Below are 22,922 nucleotides of genomic sequence, written 5' to 3' on the forward strand. Positions count from 1 at the left end.
ATGTCAGCTGGATCAATCTCTGCTGAGCAGTCTTTGGTGACCCTGAAGGGAGGTGTGTGGTTTGGGTAGGTGAGGACAGAAATCCAATCAGAATAAACTGAGGAAAGAACCTCAGGTAAGCAAATGGAGGGGAACATGCCAAATGTTCTTCATTAATGAACAGGATGGAGCGGGAAGTGCTGTGGGGCTACAGAAATTTTCCATCTGTTTGTTTTACTTTGCTTTAAATTATGGGAGACATTAGAGTATTTTGTATGCCAATGGAAATGCTTCAAGGGAGAGAGGATAATTGAAGATATGGACACAATCAAGAGGATATACCTGCAGGAAGAAAGTGCCGGGCTAGACAAGAGTAGATGAGACCTAGAGCACAATTTCAGGGTTCATGTAAGTAGCAGAGAAACTTTTTTCATAAGAAATGAGGGAATAGAGAGAAGTGGGTAGTTGGGTACTGTGAATGGAGGGAAAATGGATAGGGTCTTGTATAATTCCTTCCACATTCTCAATGAATGTAGAAGTATAAATATATATGTATATATATGTATATACACTATATACATATATAACTAAATTATTAGGCAAAGACATAATCTGATAATGTAGTGGAGGTGGAGAGGTGAGAGCAGGGGTTCAATAAGAGAAGAGGAAATCGTCATGCTGGGATATAGAAAGACTGTAGGAACATTTTTCATTCTTGTTTTAGATTGATTGCCTTGAATTTAAAGTCAGCAACGTGGTGTATTATCCTCCAGCAATATTCAGCTGCTTGGGTGCAGGCCAAGGTGCCAATGAATAAGTGAATTAATGAGGTTTGGTGATTGACCAGGTAAGCATGAGGGAGAGAGAGAGGCAAAGGAGTTAAGGGTATCTTCAAGGCACTAATTTTAATGATGGGCCTCAGCTAGGTAAGAAGTAAAAGGAGGAAACAGAGGGGGCATATAAAGTGAGAACTTGGTAGAGTTAGTGAATTCTTCAGGAATATTTTGGAGTGGGTGCAGTAGGTATTGGAGGTGATAGAGAGCTTGTGGCCTGTGCTAGAATTTCAGGTAGGTGCAGTTATTGGTATGACAAGGTCAAGGGTAAGTCCACAGAAGTGTGTAGCTGAGAGGATGGAGGAACAGATTATTGCAAATGAGGTCAAAGTGATTTGATGGATCCGGGTGTTTAAGCGTTCATGAATAATTATGAAAGTGAGAAAAAGGAAGACAGTGAGAGTGGTGGTATGAAGCTGTCTGTACCTCAGAAAAACATGTCCTTAAATTTAATCCATTCCTATGGAGTTGAACCCATTGTAATTAGGAAATTTTGATGAGGCTACATTGTTTAATGTGTGACCTGCCTCAACCAAGATGCCTCTTAATCCTATTACTGGAGTCCTTAATAAAAGAATGAAATTCAGGCAAAGAAAAGAAAGCGAGGAATCAAGAAGGTGAGATCAACAAACTCAGAAGAGAAGGCGGAGACCAGTAGATAACACCATGTTGCCTTGTCATGTGACAGAGAAGCCGATGATCACTGGTAGTTGGTCTTTGGGTGGGAACTATCAGCTTGGTGATGCCTCAGTTTGGAAATATTCTTGGCCTCAAAACCATAAGTGAATACATTCCCATTGTTTAAACAAACCATCCCATGGTATTTGCCTATGCCCTCGGAAACTAAATCAGTGAGCCAGGGGCTAAATTTGTCAGTGAGTAAATGGAATAATGGACGTCAATCAGTATATGACAACACAAAGGAGCACTAGAGGATGGGGAAGTCTGATGCCATGAATTTCAGAAGAACTGTGGTCTTTGAAGCTGGGGTTTAGAAATATTGTAGAAATAATTAAGGAGCAAAGGAAAACTCGTCTCACCCCTCAGGACTGTGTAAAGAACTAAAGCTACAGCAGTTGTGGTAGTTAGATTCATTTGTCAACTTGGCCAGGTGAAGGCACCTAGTTCTGTTGCTGTGGCCTGGAGCCAATGGTACTTGAACCTCATCTGTTGCTAATTACATCTGCAGTCGGCTAGGAGGCGTGCCTGCTGCGATGAATGACGTTTGACTTAATTGGCTGGTGCTTAAATGAGAGAGCTCAACATAGCACAGCCCAAGCAGCTCAGCATACCTCACCTCAGCACTTACAGCTCAGCCCAAGCCTTTGGAAATGCAGAAAGAAGTCACCCTGGGGAACATTGTTGGAACCCAGAGGCCTGGAGAGAAGGCCAGCAGAGACCATCCTGTGCCTTCCCACGTAAGAAAGAACCTCAGTAGAAAGTTGGCTACCTTTCCTCTGAATGTTGATCTTGTAACCTGCCACTTTGCTGTACTCATTTATTAGCTCTAGTAGTTTTGCTGTGGATTTTTCAGGGTTTTTGATGTATAGTATCATATCATCTGAAACAGTGATAGTTTTACTTCTTCCTTTCCAATTTTGATGCCCTGTATTTCTTTTTCCTGCCTAATTGCTCTGGCTAGAACTTCCAACATGATGTTGAATAACAGTGGTGATAGTGGACATCCTTGTCTTGTTCCTGATCTTAGGGGGAAAGTTTTCAATTTTTCCCCATTGAGGATGATATTAGCTGTGGGTTTTTCATATATTCCCTTTATCATTTTAAGGAAGTTCCCTTGTATTCCTATCCTTTGAAGTGTTTTCAATAGGAAAGGATGTTGAATCTTGTCAAATGCCTTCTCTGCATCAATTGAGATGATCATGTGATTTTTCTGCTTTGATTTGTTGATATGGTGTATTACATTAATTGATTTTCTTATGTTGAACCATCCTTGCATACCTGGGATGAATACTACTTGGTCATGATGCATAATTCTTTCAATGTGTTGCTGGATTCGATTTGCTAGAATTTTGTTGAGGATTTTTACATCTATATTCATTAGAGAGATTGGTCTGTCATTTTCTTTTTTTGTAATATCTTTGCCTGGTTTTGGTATGAGGGTGATGTTGGCTTCATAGAATGAATTAGGTAGCTTTCCCTCCACTTCAATTTTTTTGAAGAGTTTGAGCAGGGTTGGTACTAATTCTTTCTGGAACATTTGGTAGAATTCACATGTGAAGCCGTCTGGTCCTGGACTTTTCTTTTTGAGAAGCTTTTTAATGACTGATTCAATTTCTTTACTTGTGATTGGTTTGTTGAAGTCATCTATTTCTTCTTGAGTCAAAGTTGGTTGTTCATGCCTTTCTAGGAACTAGTCCATTTAATCTACATTGTTGTATTTATTAGCATAAAGTTGTTCATAGTATCCTGTTATTACCTCCTTTATTTCTGTGAGGTCTGTGGTTATGTCTCCTCTTCCATTTCTGATCTTATTTATTTGCGTCCTCTCTCTTCTTGTTTTTGTCAGTCTTGCTAAGGGCCCATCAATCTTGTTGATTTTCTCATAGAACCAACTTCTGGTCTTATTGATTTTCTCTATTGTTTTCATGTTCTCAATTTCATTTATTTCTGCTCTAATCTTTGTTATGTCTTTCCTTTTGCTTGCTTTGGGGTTAGTTTGCTGTTCTTTCTCCAGTTCTTCCAAGTGGACAGTTAATTCCTGAATTTTTGCCTTTTCTTCTTTTTTGATATAGGCATTTAGGGCAATAAATTTCCCTCTTAGCACTGCCTTTGCTGTGTCCCATAAGTTTTGATATGTTGTGTTTTCATTTTCATTCGCCTCGAGATATTTACTGATTTCTCTTGTAATTTCTTCCTTGACCCACTGGTTGTTTAAGAGTGTGTTGTTGAGCCGCCACGTATTTGTGAATTTTCTGGCACTCTGCCTATTATTGATTTCCAACTTCATTCCTTTATGATCTGAGAAAGTGTTGTGTATGATTTCAATCTTTTTAAATTTGTTGAGACTTGCTTTGTGACCCAGCATATGGTCTATCTTTGAGAATGATCCATGAGCACTTGAGAAAAAGGTTTACCCTGCTGTTGTGGGGTGTAATGTCCTAAAAATGTCTGTTAAGTCTAGCTCATTTATTGTAATATTCAAATTTTCTGTTTCTTTATTGATCCTCTGTCTAGATGTTCTGTCCATTGATGAGAGTGGGGAATTGAAGTCTCCAACTATTATGGTAGATGTGTCTATTTCCCTTTTCAGTAATTGCAGTGTATGCCTCACGTATTTTGCAGCATTCTGGTTCGGTGCATAAATATTTATGATTGTTATATCTTCATGTTGAATTGTTCCTTTTATTAGTAGATAGTATACTTCTTTGTCTCTTTTAACTGTTTTACATTTGAAGTCTAATTTGTTGGATATTAGTATAGCTACTCTTGCTCTTTTCTGGTTGTTATTTGCATGAAATATCTTTTCCCAACCTTTCACTTTCAACCTATGTTTATCTTTGGGTCTAAGATGTGTTTCCCATAGACAGCATATAGAAGGATCCTGTTTTTTAATCCATTCTTCCAGTCTATGTCTTTTGATTGGGGAGTTCAGTCCATTAACATTTAGTGTTATTACTGTTTGGGTAGTGCTTTCCTCTACCATTTTGCCTTTTGTACTTTATATATCATATCTAATTTTCCTTCTTTCTACACTCTTCTCCACACCTCTCTCTTCTGTCTTTTCATATCTGACTCTAGTGCTCCCTTTAGTATTTCTTCCAGAGCTGGTCTCTTGGTCACAAATTCTCTCAGTGACTTTTTGTCTGAAAATGTTTTAATTTCTCCCTCATTTTTGAAGGACATTTTTGCTGGATATAGAAGTCTTGGTTGGCAGTTTTTCTCTTTAAGTAATTTAAATAAATCATCCCATTGTCTTCTTGCCTCCATGGTTTCTGCTGAGAAATCTACACATAGTCTTATTGGGTTTCCCTTGTATGTGATGGATTGCTTTTCTCTTGCTGCTTTCAAGATCCTCTCTTTCTCTTTGACCTCTGACATTCTGACTAGTAAGTGTCTTGGAGAACATCTATTTGGATCTATTCTCTTTGGGGTGTGCTGCACTTCTTGGATCTGTAATTTTAGGTCTTTCATAAGAGTTGGGAAATTTTCAGTGATAATTTCTTCCATTAGTTTTTCTCCTCCTTTTCCCTTCTCTTCTCCTTCTGGGACACCCACAACATGTATATTTGTGCGCTTCATATTATCATTCAATTCCCTGAGCCCCTGCTCATATTTTTCCATTCTATTCCCTATAGTTTCTGTTTCTTTTTGGATTTCAGATGTTCCATCCTCCAGTTCACTAATTCTAACCTCTGTCTCTTGAAATCTACCATTGTAGGTTTCCATTGTTTTTTTCATCTCTTCTACTGTATCCTTCATTCCCATAAGGTCTGTGATTTGTTTTTTCAGACTTTCCATTTCTTCTTTTTGTTCATTCCTTGCCTTCTTCATGTTCTCCCTCAATTCATTGATTTGGTTTTTGATGAGGTTTTCCATGTCTGTTCATATATTCAGAATTAGTTGTTTCAGCTCCTGTATCTCATTTGAACTATTGGTTTGTTCCTTTGACTGGGCCATATCTTCAATTTTCCTGGTGTGATTTGTTATTTTTTGCTGGCGTCTGGACATTTAATTACCTTAATTAGTTTATTCTAGAGATTGCTTTCACTTATCTTACCTAGGGTTTTCTTGCTAGATGAGTTTGTTGTCTATCTGTTCTTTGACCTTCAGTTCAGCTTTTTATGGGCCTCTAGCTTAAGTTTTGTTTAACAGAGGGTAATTTTTCAGTTCTTGTTTTCTTGTTTCTTGTCCTGCTTGTAAGGTGCCTTTTCCCTCCCCACCCTTAGGAGGGTCTACATAGGTATTACAGACTCCAGCCAGGTTTTCCCAGACTAAACTGGCCTCCTTTCGGGGGGAAGGAGTGACCTGTATCAGTTTTCCCTGAGGTTGAGACCCAGCAGGTTGAACGAATTTCCTGTGAAGTCTCTGGGCTCTGTTGTTCTTATCCTGCCCAGTATGTGGTGCTTGTCTGTCTGCAGGTCCCACCAGCAAAAGATGTTGTGGCTCCTTTAACTTTGGAAGGCTCTCCCTGCTGGGGGCATGGTGGAGACAGAGGAAAGGTTGTAGGCTGGTTTTAATGGCTTGAAATTGCCAAGCCCTGGGGTCTGAATTCCTTGAGAGAGGGATTCCACCTAAGTTGTGTTTCACCCCTCCCATGGGGAAGGTTCAGGCGGGAGACAGCCCTGAAAGCAGCCCATTTCTGCGTATTCCTGGGGCAGTTGCAGCTTGTATAATCCTGCTGCTGAATCCAGAGGCAGCCAAGCCTCCGTAGAAACAGCCACAGAAGGCTCCGTTTTGTCCCCCTTCCTGTTTTTCAGTTAGCCCAATAGGCAACCTCCGCCTTGACCAGTTTTTCCTGAGCTGGGGGCCTATTTTTAGTAGTCAGAATTTGTTTATTAATGCCACTATTGGTGTTTGGTTGGACTCGGTCCCTGCTCCTGTAACAGTCTCTTTCCTTTCCCTCTGAGAAGCTGTCTGTGGGGGAGGGGCGCCGGGCGCCAGGCACCGTGGCTTGGGGAACTCACTGTTCCGGAGACTCTCAGCCGGTCCAGCTGGTCCAGCTGGTCCAGACTGGGGTATGCTGTGTGTCCGGTCACTATCGTGGCTCCTGGAGCTGTTCTGTACAGTTTCTCGTTATTTAGTAGCTGTTCTGGAGGACGAACTAAAACGTGCACATTACTAAGCCGCCATCTTTGCCCCTCCCCCGCATGTGTCGCTGCTTTTCCTCTGAAGAACTAACAAAATAAATCCCCTTTTATTAAAAGCCAATCCATCTCTGGTGTGTTGCATTCCAGCAGCTAGCAAACTAGAATAGCAGTGAACATTTTAGAAATATTACTTGCCTTGTTGGGCTTGTAGTCTAACTGGCATTACTGACGTAGAATGGGTATTTACTAGATCCATGAATAAAGAAGCTTACATCACTTGGTTGACTTTAAGGGGGTGCAAGGGATAGTTTATGCCAGCCCTCAAATTTCACAAGATAGATAAGATTATTTCTCTGTGTACAATATGTTTGTTTTTAAATTCTTGACCCTCTAATGAGTTGTCTTATACAGTTTTTCCTAATCATCTTCCTCATAAACTGTTTTTTTTGAAATCTAAATAAAGACCACAGTTTCATTAATAATAATAATTTTAAAAAGAAGCATAGAATGCTATAAAAATTTTGAGTGGAATGCCTCATCTTGGCTCAGTGTTGGCCTTTGTTTGGTTTGTTAATGCTGCTGGAATGCAATATATCAGAAATTGAATAGCTTTTATAAAGAGAATTTATTAAGTTACAGGTTTATAGTTCTAAGGTCATAAAAATGTCCAAATTAAAGCATCTGGAGAAAGATACCTTGACTCAGGAAAGGCTAATGTCTGTCACATGGGAAGGCATCTACTAGTCCTTGTTCCAGGTTCCATTGCTCCCAGCTTCTGATGCCAGTGGTTTCCTCTCTAAGCATCTGTGTCCCTTCACTTAGCTTCTCTGGGACACAACTTGGGGCTCTGGCTTGCTTAGCATCTCATGGGAAGGCACATGATGATGTTTTCCTCACTGTCAGCACTCCAGGTTTCTGCAGATATCTGCATCTCTGTTGGCTCTGAACCAATTGTTCTCCAAACATTTGAGCTTCTCCCAAATGTTTCCCCTTTTAGAGGACTCCAGTAAACTAATCAAGACCTACCTTGAATGAGCAGGGTCACAGCTTCATCTAATCAAAGCATCACACCCACCATTGGGTATGTCACATCTTCATGGAAACAATCCACAGTTTCCACCATAAGCAATAGGTCTGCCCCCACAAGATTGGATTAGGGAAGAAAACATGGCTTTTGTGGGGTACATAACAATTTTGAATCAGCATAGCCTTCAATATTTATTTGCAAAATGGATGACTTCTCAGCCCCTCATTGCAGTCTCTTCCTCGTGGATTAGTGGGTGCTGTTCCTCTTGTCCCAATAGGGTAGGGAGTGCTTGGAAGGCAGCAGATGTGTGGACATTCATTTTGCTTCCCCAAGAAAGCCAAGCACTACAAAATCAGGTATAAAGGCCCATTTTAAATTGACTTATTAGCCTGATCCTGGTTGCAAATGACAGAAACCTGATTCCGCCTGGCTCAAGTGAAAATGGAATTATCTACTTCAGATGACCAAGAATTTCACAGGATGAAGCTGGCATCAGACATGCCTGTATCCTGAGGTTCACTGATGATTTTCCCTGGGAATTGGCCTCTGCTGCTTCTTCCCTCTGCTGTATCTGCTGGCTTCATTCTCAAATCCTCTCTCTGTGAGAGGTGCAGCAACGGATGGCCAGCAGCAGCTCTGGGCTTTAACATCCTTTGAAGTAGCAATCTGGTGAAATGAGAACACTCTTACCGTGGTTACATCGAATCCCTGGGGCTGACTCTGATTGTCTGCCTTGGGTCATGTGCCCAAGTTTAAATGCATGGCTAGAGAGGTGGAGGCTCTGGTGCAGGGGTCACTTTGGGGTCAGGGTTCAACCCTACCAAACCTCAGAAGTAGACTGTGTTTGGTTGACTCCATCCTTTGCAGTACTCAAGTGAAATCTTGCTTATTACTCTGTGTCATGACGATTTCAGTGTGGGCAGTGAAACAGCACAACCAAAATGGCCAGACATGCTTCTTGTGTTTTGTAAATATAAAAATGACTGTCCTGTCCATGTGCTTTAAGTGATAGTAGAGAATTTCCTTCAAATGAAGCTTCCTGTAAGGAGACAGGATGATTCTTTGTTTAGCATATTTGGAGTGAAGATGAAGTGGTAAAAAATATTAATGTTGAAGGAAGCATCACAACAGAGCTGTAGGAGTCCAAGTTTAATGAGCTGTCAAAAAAGTGTCTAGAATATATTGTTTTATTTAAAATAATTGTCTTAGGCTTTTTGTTCAAAAAATGAAATTTGAATACAATAAGAAAAAAAAGAAGTAGACCATGAAAGAGCCATTATTTCTCAAAGGAAATTAAAGGTTATTACCAACGAAAACACAGGAGGTCTTTTGGGCAGGCAAAAATACCAAATGTCTATGCACACAGGGATAGTAATAGAAGACACTTATGTCTCAATGCAAAGATTAAATGTGATAAAATGTATAACATCCTGCTATGCTACATAGTATTCAGTGGTTGCTAAATATGTTTTAATTCCCTATAACTCTTGGCTATATTTTGGATTCTGGCAATGATTTCCTAAGTGATACTGGATAAATTTCTGACCTTGTTTGTGCTCAGGAGTTCTGGGTTTTTATTTACCCCCCGGAGCTCTCCCTGGCATACCTCAGCAAACCAGGCTCCAGTTCTCCCTCCCCTATCCTCAGGACTCTGCAGTCCCTCCCATCAGAAGGTGGAGTCTATTTCCTATACCTTTAATTGAGGCTGGCCTGGAAACTCTATTTGGCCAATAGCAAATGGGAGAAGTAACACTTAAAAGTATCTCTTAAAGCCTAAGCAGTTCCATGCTTAGACCTTAAGAGATAATTAATGTTTCCACTCACTCTCTTGGAAATATTCCCAGCCTATGTAAACAAGCCCAGGCCAGCCAGCTGAAGCTTAAGACAATGTGGAGAAGGAGTACTCAGCTAAGATCCACCCTTGGCCAGTTAGGTTCCAGGGGACTGCAACCAAGCAGATGAGCCCAGCAGATGAGCCCAGCCCAGCCCAGAGGCCTAGAACTGCTGAGCCTCCAACTCAGGAAATAAATAAATACTTGTGATTTTAAGGCAGTAGATGTTGGGATGGTCCATTATGCAACACTAACAATCTGATATGGCCCTTTGTAGCACAGGTCTTCTATATACTCAATTCTTGTTAAATGCCACTTTCTACTCACTCTCTCAATGTATCTGGTGAGATAAAGGCTCCTCCATCCCCACAAAGCTGAGTTCCCTGCCTATTGAACAGCTTTCCTTCTCTAGCTTCAGTTTCCAGGGCTTAGATCTACAAGTGTTGAGAGGCAGTCTCTGCCACAAAAGCAGGTTCAAGGATGCGTTCCTTGACCAACTCTGGCACGCTGGTTTTGCTGGATGTTGAGTGAATGATGATTTCCCCTCTCCTGGTGTTTAGATGGTTCTATATGGGGGTTTTAAAGAATCATTGATTTTCAGTTCTTTACCAGATGAACCTTTGCAGGTGAGTGTAAAGGACAGGTTCAGAGCCCAGTTGTGCCACCACTGGCTGTGTGCCTTTGACGTATCCATTTTGGAGGGTACATCAAAAGCAGTAGAGATGGTTGGCATTGACCTCACAAAAATTCAGGCAGGAGAATGTGAAGCCAAATATCTGAAGGTGTTAGCACAGGGCTTGGTGGTGGGGAGGGGTGGTGCTCAGTACATGGCAGTTCCCTTCCTTCGAACAGTTATGACCTTCATGAACTCCCCACCATGCCACGGGTCATAGGATTGGCACTAAATGAAACATCAGTAATACATTAACAGCAACCCCAGAGGATAAGGGAAAATTTAAGTATTTAAGTGTTTTTCTTTTCTTTTCTTTTTTTTTTTTTTGCATCATGGGCAGGCACCAGGAGGTGATAAGGGAACACTTTGAGAGCCATTCATACTCCTGATGAGGATGGATGGGCATGAGACAAGTGGATACTCAACAGCTTGTGCAATGCTTGGCAAGTAGCAAGAGGGATATATGATTTGTCCACACCTTCCCTTGACGTATGAGGAAACTGAGGCTCTGGGAAGGTGTGTGGTGTGCTACTTTCCTGAGGTTGCACAGATGAGCAGGTTCTAGGAGCCAGGCCTCCTGATGCCTGGATCAAGATTTTTTTCCAAGTGCTCCAGTCCCTTTGAGTTTGATTAATACTTATTTGGATTGAACTCTTCCAGGGTAAAAAAATCACAAGACATTCTCAGCAAGGGGGAAAGTATCTCTTCCAAGTTTCAAATCAAACTGCTAGCTTCTAGTTTTGAAATAGAGTTGGTTTCCTGAATTTCAAAAAAAAAAAAAGTTGAAAAATAAAGCATGCAAACTATCACAGCCTACTCTTTGGAGATGTTGATTTTGTTCCTGTGATGTCCTGCCATGCCAGGGACATGGAGAAGGAAAGCTATCGTAGACAGGGGCAAGCTGCACACTCGAGACAGCTCAGATGCAGGGAGAGGAGTGTCCCTGAGGAGCTCAGCAATGAAGGGTTTAAGACAGACAGTGGGAGTTAAAAGAAAGGAGAGAACAGTTCTGTTTTCTAGAAGCTTTGCCCTGGAAGGCCAGCGTCCTAGCGACAGCCAGTCGTGGAAGGGCTGGGCTGAGTTAGCAGAAAGTGTGAATTCTAGAACATTTCTTTGGAGCCATGTTGTGTTGTCACTAGAATTCAGTCTGAGCCTGATTCAATAAGATGAATTTGTGGTTGTCACAGAGACAAATTTTAAGGTTAAAGGGTAACTTTAAAGGTCTGGAGGATTCTTTTTTTTTTCTCTGCGTGGGCAGGCACCAGGGAGGAGGCATGTTGGACCAGGTTATTTAGCTGTTCGAAGGGACCATGCCTTATTTGCTCTGGTATGCCTCACAGACACCATCATGGTGCCCAGTCCCATCAAGTTATTAAATCTTTGATAAATGAATGAGTGATGAATAATGTGCCAGCATCTAAGGAGGGGGCCTGGTGAAAGGGAAGTGACTTATCATGAATGGAGGGGAGCACCAAATGTAGTCACAACAGTGGAGGGGAAAAGGCACGTTCAAAGGCAGCAGGGGATAGTGGAATGAATGGATGCAATGGAGTCGGACAAATTAGAGGTTGATCCCGGCCATGCCATGTCCTGCGTGTTGTCCTGGCCAACTCATGGAATTGCACAAAACCCCAGTTCTCCTCTGCAACACAAGGTAATGATACCTGCCCAGCTGGTCAGCACTCTTCAGTTGCAAGTGACAGAAATGCCAACTTGAGAAGATACAATGGCTCGTGCAACTGAAACATTTAGGGGTGGCCTGGCATGGGATCACGGAGAGGTCACCGTGACCCAGTTTCCCTGCACCTCTTGGCTTTGTTCTTAGGAGCAGCAGGCTGATAAGACAGGAAATAGCTTCCATCATAAGTGAAACTCTATGCCACATAGTCTGACAGTTCAAACATGAATCACAAAGATTCATGTGTTTGGCTCCTTGTGGAAATTGCTTTGACCCCGTGCAGATCTCCAGTGTTTTACTCCTGTGGACAGATTTCATGCTACATTAAAGACGCTTACTTTTAAAAATGGTCAAATACAATGACTTCTTTCAGTGGCATATAAGCAATACAACTCTCAAATGGTCTCTTTTGAAGGTTGTGCCTTTATGTTCACACGGGAATCTTCCTCTCTCTAGGTCTCCTCTCCTCTCTCTGAGTGCTGTGAGGCCTTGTCTCCCTTGATAATCACAAAGGAAATCTTGGAGGGAATGTCTTAGGTTCTGTTTGTTGGTATAATAAAGCCTGGGATGTAAGAACGTAAGGAACTGGGTGCGAGCCTCACCGGTCTCTGGCTGGTGCGCTCTTCATCTGTCCTTTCTACAATGCAGTCTTAATTTTCAACGTTGAATCTGGTCTAATTTCCTACGGTACCAGATGTGGCCACTAGCTCCAAGCCTGTGTTCATTTTACCAGATTCAGGTCTAGTAGAAAAGTAATCTGCTCCTCTCCCTTACATTCAGGGACAAGTATGGGGCCTTAGTTTTCTTGCACTGGGCCAGTTTTTGTGCCCATCTTTGATGATCCCTGGAGCCAGTGGGGTGGGCTGCATGGCTTGGCTTTTAGCTGGATCCCATGTCCTCTGCAGCAGGAGTGGGGGCAGCCACACCAAATGACATTCATAGAGGGGGATGGAGCAGATGTTTTGCAAAAGCAATTAGCATTCTCTTCCGAAAGAAAGGACGTGGCTGCGGGGCCACACTCCACCAACAAACGTCTAATGCAAAACAGCTTGATGATGGTTTGAGGCTGGAACAAGATGGCGTATGTCAAGGTCTCAGCACATGTTATATACTCAGTGGGCATTTCTGGGACCAAAGCAGTTGCCCCTGCTAATGAGAACACGAATAAGCGTGACCTCTTTCTTCAGGCAGATTAGTATAGTAAGAGTCTGCATTTTTATTCTAATCCCAGCTTTCCCTCTTGTGAGCTGTGTGTCTTGGGGCAAGTAATATACCCTCTCTGTGCTTTATGCTACCTATCTCATATCATGGGAGAATTAAATGAGTTGATAGAGGCAACATGATTAGGACAGTGTCTTCCACATAGGAAGAGCTAAGTATTTGTGGTCATTCCCCGGGGAAGAGGAGGTTTGCAGAAAGGGCTGTGAGCTCTGCCCTCTAGGCAGCTCACCCTGCAGGAGGCATGGGCACCAGTTACAAAGAAATCCTCTTGTCTCCCTCAGAGTGGACACAGACAATCCCAGATTCCTAACCAAGCATGGCAGAAAACTCCCTGAATCTCTCAGGAAGTGCTGGGGAATGTGTGGCCTCCCCAGTTAGTGAATGGCTGGCAGAGACAGATGGGGCCCCACCATAGGCATGGGGCTTAGTCTGATTGAAATGGATGGAGGGCAGACCTCTATCCCCTGGCCTGCAGGGATTTGGGCATCAAGTCCTTTAAGACTGAACTCCCCTGTGTGCTGGTCAGTGTTTAACAACTGGCTTTCTGGAGAGGAAAAGCTTGATTTACAGCCCTTGCCAATTTCCATGGTGTAAATGCCGCAACTATGGCCAACTTCAAACTACCAAAGTGATGACACTGAGCAAGACGTTGGGAATGAAAAGTGAGTAGTCAGCCTTTGTGCATCTGTACAAGCTGCTTCCAGCACACCGTCCAGGATGCTTCCTGCCTTCACCTCTGCTCAGTACCTTTTCCTCCTCTGTCTGGATCACCCTCGCTGCTTCTGAAGGACCCTCCTGGCACAGGGGCTGTGTATGCGGAGTAGGCAGTTACTGCCCACCTCTGGGGGAGCCTCTACGGTACAGTCTCTGCAGCCATCTGTAGCAGCTCAGCATCCTGGCTTTCCCTTCTCCAGGCTTTTCCTTCCAGGCTGGGTGGTTGCCCCTCAGTCCTCACCTGGGCTCTCCTCTACACCCCCAATTCCCTAAGGTAGTTGGAAGAGTCTCTTTCAGTGTCTACGTCCACGTCTATACTGTAAGTGCTTTAGAAAAAGGGACCAAATGACGTTCACTTTGCATCCAACACCTACTAGAACAGGGAATATAAGCTCCGTTGGGGGAGATAAGCTTGGGGCAGAGAAGACTCGGAGGAGACCATTCGAACTGCATCTTGTTATACAAGCCAAGCTGAGATATATGTGGAAGGCTCCCTATGGAGGGATTTATTGTGTGGAATAGGAAATTGAGGTAAAATCCCTTGTCCTAAAGGATCCCAGAACCTAGTTTAGTGCCTGAAAACTAAAAGACACTCCAAAATATCTGACGAACAGACATAGGAATAAATGGGCATGTGAATAGATTTGGAGGGTGGGATTTTCTTTGGGAGAGAAATTACTCAGGGAAGGTATGGAAGTCATGATAGTGTCGTGATAGTGGATAAAGGAGTAGAACTGTAGTCGCGAGGGTGAGAAGGAAGGAGAGGCTGTGCAAAGCCTGCCAGGCAAGCTGCAGGTGCTTGTGACTCGTGGAAGCCTGGGTCCCTTCCTAGGAGGTGAGCCCAGCAGCAGTGCTACAGGGTGGCCTGCCTTCCCTGCCCAGTGCTGGTGGTCCTGGATACCCAAGCTGGACCTATCAGATGTGCCCTGGTGCTGTGTGCTTAGAGATTCACAACTGGGTTTTCTGAGACAACGACTCAGTCGTGGCGCCCCTAGGGAGGTCGCTGGTCCCGTAGCGTGTAGGCCTGCCACGGCCATCGCCCTGGCCCACGGGCCTGGCTGCTCAGCCTGTCCTTGAGTTATGACCACTGAGTCATGTGTGGATGAAATCCCTCCGAGTCAAAAGCCGCTGACCATAACCCAAAGAATTATAAAGCTGGTAGAAATAAACATAATCTCATCTGAAGAAGATGAAATGGAAGCTGCTGTGCTCTTCTTTTCCATGTAACCACTCCTTGCTCATTAGCCCCTTGGGAGGGCATCGTCTTACGGTGGGGGTGGGGTGGGGCGTGAAGGTCGTGGTCAGAGGCCTGGCTCTGCCTTCCCATCCAGTGGTGTGATGTGGATCAATTGTCTAATGTCTCAGTGCTTGTCACCTCCACTAACCCAGGATCCACAGTGGTACCTAGCCTGTACATTTTCTGAAGGATTAAATCATAGACTACATATAAAGCACCTAAAGCAGTGCCTGGCACAAAATAATGATCTAGCTCTCTAATTAGTTTCCAAATTTTTGTTTTCTACAGTTTAAACAAGATGCATGGAGACCCATTTTGTGTACATGGGGTTTGTGATTGTGTGTGCATGTTTTAAGATGAATGCTAAGAAGAGCTTGCTTTTCCCTTTGGACCTCTACCTGACGCGCAGGGTTATTCTCAGGATCGTTAATTTGCACCCACCCCAACCGAAATACTGCGCAGAGGAAATCCTCTCTCAAGAAACTGTCCTAAAAACAAAACGACAGAAACTGCCCTGAGCGACCTCTGCCTTCCATCCCTTCAACTGAAAAGTTTGCTGCCCATCTGACAGCTGCCCCCTTTAAATTTCAGGCGTATTTTCTCTGACTTCCTTGAAGAGTTTCTCTTTTTCTTTGTTTTTCCAGCAATTTTTCTTTCATTTCCTACTTAAAAAAAAAAATCCCCATAGAGGTTGATAAGGATTCTGGTACATGCAAATTGGTGTCTTGTATCAGTTTCGGAAAATTCTCAGCCATTAACTCTTCAAATACTGCTTTGGTCTTTTTTCTTGCTCTGTTCCTTCTGAGACTCCAATTATGTTCATGTTATTCCTTTCAAGCATGAGACTACTAAAGTTCTCGACCTCCACTTTTTGTCCTGGGCCTCGAATAGGCAGATGCTTTAAAGGGGAAAAGCTGCAGTACTGGGTGACTTCAGTTTGCATTTCTTCTCTCTGGGATCTTAACCCCTCAAGACCAGGCTGCTTTGATTGCCTCGAAAACTATTTAAATTTTTTTAGATTTTTTTTTTCTTATTTTAATTTTTTTTTCCTCTGGAGGAGGTGGGTCTAAAGCAAACTACCAGATCATAGCTAGAAGCACTGTGTTCTTTTAGTCAATAAATTCCCATGAGTACCCAGGGCTCTTTTTTAAGCTCTGATCCAACACCCAGGGTTACAAATCCCTAATTCCATCCCTAATAATTGCTCAAAAGCTCCAAAAATCATCCTAGTGTTAAATGGCAATCCTAAGCTCCTTTGAGCACCCTTAAAACTTCTGGAAATTTATATTTCTGTTTTTCTACCCTTTTCACTCTCCCTCTCTCCATTTAATCCAGATCCTTCTTTTGATAATTCTACCTTAGAGGAGTTATCTGTGTTTTTGTTAACAGTAACCACATATTTTAATACTTAAGCAAAACACGAATATAGGAGGATTTCCAATGAAGGGTATGTAAAGTTGGAGAAGGATAATTTAAGTACTATACCTAATTTTATTATAGGGAAGGCATAAAAGGTTTTCACATACATTAACCTCAATTAATCTTAAAAACAACCCAACAGTGGAGAAAGTTAAAATGATTAACCCCATTTTGTAGATGATCAAACATAGACTCAGAGAATGTAAAGTAATTTTCCCATAGTAACAGAAGCGGGAACTCAAGCAGAGGAAGGACTCTCCTGGCCCACACTTCCTAGGAAACAGAGCCTGACACAAAAGCTTAGTGCAAATTCTTTAATTGGTTGTGCAATTCCAGGGAAGCAAGAGGGAGTGGAAAGGGAACTGGGGGAGTGAAGGGGAGAAATAAAATACAAGTGAGTAAGAACTGAGCTGGCCTCAGCTTCGTAAGTAAGATATCCTCAGAGAAGTCATATGAAGCTCTAGATAGCGCACCATATGGGAGATAGGAAGAAAATTTAGCCCTCAGATCCTGTCTCCCATTGGTCAAAGTTCAAAGGATGTTAACAAGCTCATACTTCCTGATTGCACCAGCTGACCTCTTGGGCAGTTTTCAGAGAAGCAAAGCAACTGTGAAGCCATTCCCAGGGCAAACCAACAAGTGAGTGGAAGACATTGACACTCCCATCTGCCTTCCTGAAGCCAATGGTATGACCTGACCATGTGCAGGTGGGTCCAGAGACCTCCTATACCTCCATGGCAGCAGGTGAAGCCAGGCCAGGATACAAGAAGCAAAGGGCTCTTGAGGCAAGATGCTGTCTGGTCATATCCACCAGCCAGATGAGGGTCCACCATGGCCAGCATAGTCAGCTAAGAAGGAGCACCATTCCTGGACTGTCCTGTTCCAAAAGGAAGAAGTACTTACCTTTAACAAAGCTCAAAATCTCCTCTCTACACCCTTAATGAATTTATTGAGGGCAGAGATTTTCCTGAATGTTTATCAGTACCAGCAAGAAGCAAACCACAGTTGAGTGTATCCAAGGAGACACTTAGACTCAACTTATATAGACACCAAATCAGAAATGCAAATTATCCATATGCAAATGTACCTCATTCCATGGGGTCCACGTGGAGGAATATGTTAGTCTTCATGCTTTCCTCGTCTTTAAATGGGAAGAGGGACCCTGAAGTTTGCCAGGATCTGCATCAGTGGGGCAGGATGCAGCTACTACTGCGTGTGTACCTGTGTGCATGCACATTTGAGAAAATGTGAGTTTGCATTCAATTGAGTGTGAGTGAGTGTGCTCCATGGGATATGTGGGCTTGAAGAAGAGTGATGAACCCCAAAGCACAAGTGCATTAGTACGTGTGTTTATGAGTGTTTCTGCATAAGCATAAGTTTCTGTGTAGGTGTCTTATTTAAGTATGTGTAGATGTGTACATGTGTATCTGAGTGTGCAATGAATGTGCTCTCTAGCTTGTGTCCGTGCCTAGGAGGAAAGGGGCCATCAGTATTGGTTAGTGGTTTGTGGCCTGCTCTGCAGCTTTCCTTCCATGCTGCCCACCGACGGAAGACCTTTGTGCCTTCTCCATACCTATGCATGCAGGAGAGAGAGGGGTTCTCTCTAATTGAAGCTGGTGGGTCCACTTCTCAGCCCCCAGTGCCCTGCCAGAAACCTTCTCCTCAAAGAAAAAAAAAGAATAAAAGCCCACCCCCAAAGCAAACGCACAAGACAATTTTATTGGGTTCTGACTGTACCCTATAAACAGGCATCCAGATGGTGAAGGGCAGCAGGCTATCTGTGCCCCACCCACTGCCCCTCAGGAGTTTCTCTCTCATTATGAGTTAACCCCACAGCTTAACGTGGATTCATACCATGTGGCGGTTCAATTAGAGGGAGCTGACCTTCCTTGCACAGACAGGCACTCATTTTGGTGCGTTTGCAACAGTGGGGCTGGGATGAAGAGGTGTGATTGAGTTCTGTGGTTTCCTCCACCTGCTCTGCCTCCACTTTTGCCTTGTTGGACTAGGAGGAAGTGGTGTGGTGCGAGGGAGAATGTGCCGGGAGAGAGAGAAGAGCCTTGGGAGGGCTCTCAGCTTGCTGGATGCACAAAGACAGCAAATGCCTGTGTCTGTGGGTTGTAGGGAGGGTGGTTTGGTCTGAATAACTACAGTTATGGGCCCTGTTTACAGTTTTTGTATCTTGCATTATCTCTTTAAATTCTCATGGAAGTACTCTAATTGAGCAGGAGGAAAAGTATTGAAGGAAGAACATTGTCCTTGGATTCAGAAGGTCCCAGCTCCAGCCCCAGCCCCACCTCTTAGGAGTTCCTTGATGGAGCTCATCTTCCTTGAGACTCAGTCTTCTCATCATGAAATGGGACTGATAAGGCCTACCTTGTGAACTGCTCTGGTGGTTTTAATAAAATAAGAAAGTGTCTTGCATGTAGTTTTAGAGTTGAATTGGAGGTAAGCAATAAAAGCCCATTTTTAAACTTTTTCTCCAAGGGAACTCACTCCAAGTTGCAAGCAACTTGTGTATCCTTAAGGCCTTGCAGAGACCATTTTTGGTTTATATATCCAAATTAATAGTTTTCCCTTTTAAAAATGTTCTTCCCGGAGGCTAAATACTTATTTCAGCAAAGCTTCTGTTGCTGAAAATATGATCAGTATCTTTGGGAAATGCCCCTTGGAGCAGTACTGTCCAACAGAAATATAATGTGAGCTACACATACATTTTTAAATTTCTTTGTAGCCACATTGGAAAAAAAAAGAATCAGGTAAGACAAATTTCTAAAATGTGAAATATACTATATAGACAAAAAAGCAATAAATTTCCAAGTCACATTTTAGCAACCAGTTATAGAGCAGATTTTAAAGTTTGGTATGAGTTACAGTGCCATATTTTTTTGTTTTTTCTTCTAGTTACTCCAAGACATTGGAGGCCAACAGAATTATCAATATAATGATTCAGCAGTCATACTCAGTTGTTTAATCCTACCTTCTCAGTTATACTTCTCCTTCTCTTTAAATAACATATATACATGAAAGCAATAAATTTCAAAGCACATTACAACAATTAGTTGTGGAACAGATTTCAGAGTTTGGTATGGGTTATAATCCCACAATCTTAGGTTTTTATTTCTAGCTGCTCTAAGATACTGGAAACTAAAAGAGATATCAATTTAATGACTCAGTAATCATATTCATTTGTTAAATCCTACCTTCTCTGTATAACTCCACCATCATCTTTGATCTTTCCATCCCTTTCTTTAGGGGTATTTGGGCTATGGCCATTCTAACTTTTTCATGTTGGAAGGGGCTGTCAATAATATGGGGTAGAGAGATGGAACTATCTGATGTTCTGGAGAGGCTGGACCCTCTAGGTTTTAGGACTTATTTGGTCCAGGGACCCATCTGGAGGTTGTAGGTTTCTGGAAAGTTCTTCTAGTGCATGGGACCCTTGTGGAATCTTATATATTGCCCTAGGTGTTCTTTAGGATTGGTTGGAATGGTCCTGGTTGGGGGTTGGCAGGTTATGATAGGTAGCAAGGTCTAACTGAAGCTTACATAAGAACAACCTCCAGAGTAGCCTCTCAACTCCATTTGAACTCTCTCTGCCACTGATACTTTATTAGTTACACTGCTTTTCCCCCTTTTGGTCAGAATGGCATTGTTGATCCCATGGTGCCAAAGCCAGACTCATCCCTGGGAGTCATCTCTCATGCCACCAGGGAGACTTTCACCCCTGGATGTCATGTCCCACGTAGAGGGAAGGGCAATGATTTCACTTGCAGAGTTGGGCTTAGGGAGAGTGAGGCCACGTCTGAGCAACAATAGAGGTCTTCCAGAAGTAACTCTTCGGCATGCCTATAGGAAGTCTAAGCTACTCCACTACCTACCTAAGCTTCACAAGAGTAAGTCTCATGATTGAGGGCTTGGCCTACTGATATGGGTGTCCCTAAAGTTTGACACTGTATCAGGGATTCCCTGATGGTGAAGTTTAATAGTTCCATATTTTTTCTCACATCCCTCAAGGAACTTTGCTGATACTTTTTGATTATCTGTTTAATATACTCTAGGATGTTTCTAGGCATTACATTAGGCTATACAGGATTAAAGGACTTCTTTCTTATTCTGGGCTCCCTGTGTTTCATTTGTACAAATGAGCGGTACAGACAGCTTGAGGTAGATTATGCACTGCAGAAAATTTAGATTCCAGACCAAGTAAACCTTTCTTCCTTTGGTCTCAAAGTATATGTGTGGTTCTAAAATATAGACAGTGTCTTCCTTACCTCTGTGTTCTGAATTACTTTGACCCTGAATTGATTGGCTTCATTCTTATCTCTAAATACCAGGTTATATATATGTATATGTGTGTGTGTGTGTGTGTGTGTGTGTGTGTATATATGTATATGTATATATATATAAAACAGCCTCTCAAAATCCGGAAATAGTAATTACCACTCTGAAGTAATTAGACACTCTGAAGTAAATGTGTCTGCTATAGGCACTTACAATCTAGGCATCCGTTTTCTGATAAGCATTTTCTAAAAGAGACCATATAATAACTGTTTCTTCATTTGTGGCTTCTCTTGCCTCACCAAGTGTCTTACACATAGGTAAAACTCATTTTATCATCTATTTTGTTTAACCCAGTGTGGTAGTTTGGAGCTGATAGGTACCCCCAGAAAAGGCTGATTTTTTTCAAATCCATTCCTGGGGGTGTGGGCCTATTGTGGGTGGGAACTTTTCATTAGGTTGTTTCAGCTGACATGTGACCCATCTTATTCAAGATGGGTCTCAGTCCTTTACTGGATTTTTTAATGAGAGATCAAAAGACAGAAACACACACACACAAAGATAGGGGGAGAGAGAAACGGCCCAGAGATGCTAAGAGAGGACCCACAGATGCTCAGAGAGGAGGCCCTGGAAACAGAAGCTGCAAGCAAATAAACCTGGGAGCGAAGGTCCAGCCAACGTCCCCTGGGCCTTCCATGTGACAGAGGAACCCCGGATGCCAGTAGCCTTTCCTCAGAGAAGCTATCTTCCTCCTGGTTCCTTAATTTGTACAATTTTCACGGTCTTAGAACTGTCAATTTGTAAAATAATAAATCCCCATCGTAAAAGCCAACCCATTTCTGGTACCTTGCATTTCAGTAGCTTTAGCAAACTGAAACACCCAGTACATCCAACATATTATCATTTCAACATGTAATCGGTGTAAAAATGATTAAGGAAATATTTTACATTCTTTTTTCATATTAAGTCTGCAACATCTAGTGAGTATTTTACACGTATAGCTCATCTCAATCCACACGCTAAGTTTTTACTGCAAATACTTGATTTATATTTAAATTTCATAAAATATACAGTTGAAGAAGTAAATTCAAATATCCAAGTTATTCCCAATGGACTTAAACTTTTTTCATTAAGGGTGTGTTGAATGGAAAAATTCACTCTGCTTCAGTTTTTAAATTTAAACTATTTCAAATTAAGGAAAATTAAAAACGCCCCTTCTCAGGCATCCTAGCTGTATTTGCAGGACTCACCGTCCCAGTCGCTACTCTATTGGGCGGTACAGCTTTGGACCCTGGGGCCAACCTGCGAAGGCCCCCAGCCGTGCTCGTTCTCTTCCTTGAAGCTGGGTTTCGTCTTTTAAGACCCCTGGGGTTGCTGTTCTGAGGGCGCGTGTGGAGCCGGCTCAGCGGGAAGGCAGAGAGCCCATGTGGGTGGCCGCGTCCCGAGGGCTCGTTCTGTCCTGCTGGACGCAGGCTGCAAGGTGGGAGGCCCGGAGGGACACAGGGGCGCTGCAGGGGGGTGGGGGGTCGGACCAGGACCCCCACCCAGCCCTCTGAACATTTCGGCTGTGCCCGTCGCAGACGTGGGCAGCCCCCGGGCCTCGCTCCCAGCGTCTGGCTTTATGCCCTGCCTTCCTTCGGCTCACGCTCATGCCCTTCCTTGGGGACGGTTCCGAAGCAGAATGGCAACCTTGCTTTTAAGCACTGTACCAGTCACAGCCTCAGCAAGGGCACAAGAGGAACTGCCCTGGAACCCTAAGCCGTCCCCTCTGAGCAGCCTGAAATACCCCAAAATGAACATTTTCTGTCACTGACTTTATTGAGCAGTGCCAGGTCTATGCAGGTGCAAGATTGGACAGCTCCCATCACCGACTCGGAGCGGAGCCCTGCCGGGAGCCTTAGGCGTCATCACTCCCTCACTGCTGCCCTCTTTTCCTCCCCCCTCCCCTCCTTTCCTCCCCGCTCCTCCCCTTTCCTCTCCCTCTCCTCCTTTCCTCTCCATTCCCTATTTTTTTCTCCTCTCCTCTCCCCTCCGCATTCTCCCCTCCCCTCCCCCTTCTTTCCCTCCTGTCCCCTTTGTTCAATTAACCAATCTTTGTGAATTGCCCAGTCCTTGCTAGAAAGGAGTACAGGTGCTGGGGTCTCGAAGACCAGTGAGGCAGGGGGGCTGCCCTTCTACCCTAATGGTTGGAGGTATGTATACACACACACACACACACACACACACACATATCTTAAATCGTACGTAATAGTAACTATCA

Source organism: Tamandua tetradactyla, chromosome 6, assembly GCF_023851605.1.
Source record: "Tamandua tetradactyla isolate mTamTet1 chromosome 6, mTamTet1.pri, whole genome shotgun sequence".
In the NCBI taxonomy this organism is placed as follows: Eukaryota; Metazoa; Chordata; class Mammalia; order Pilosa; family Myrmecophagidae; genus Tamandua; species Tamandua tetradactyla.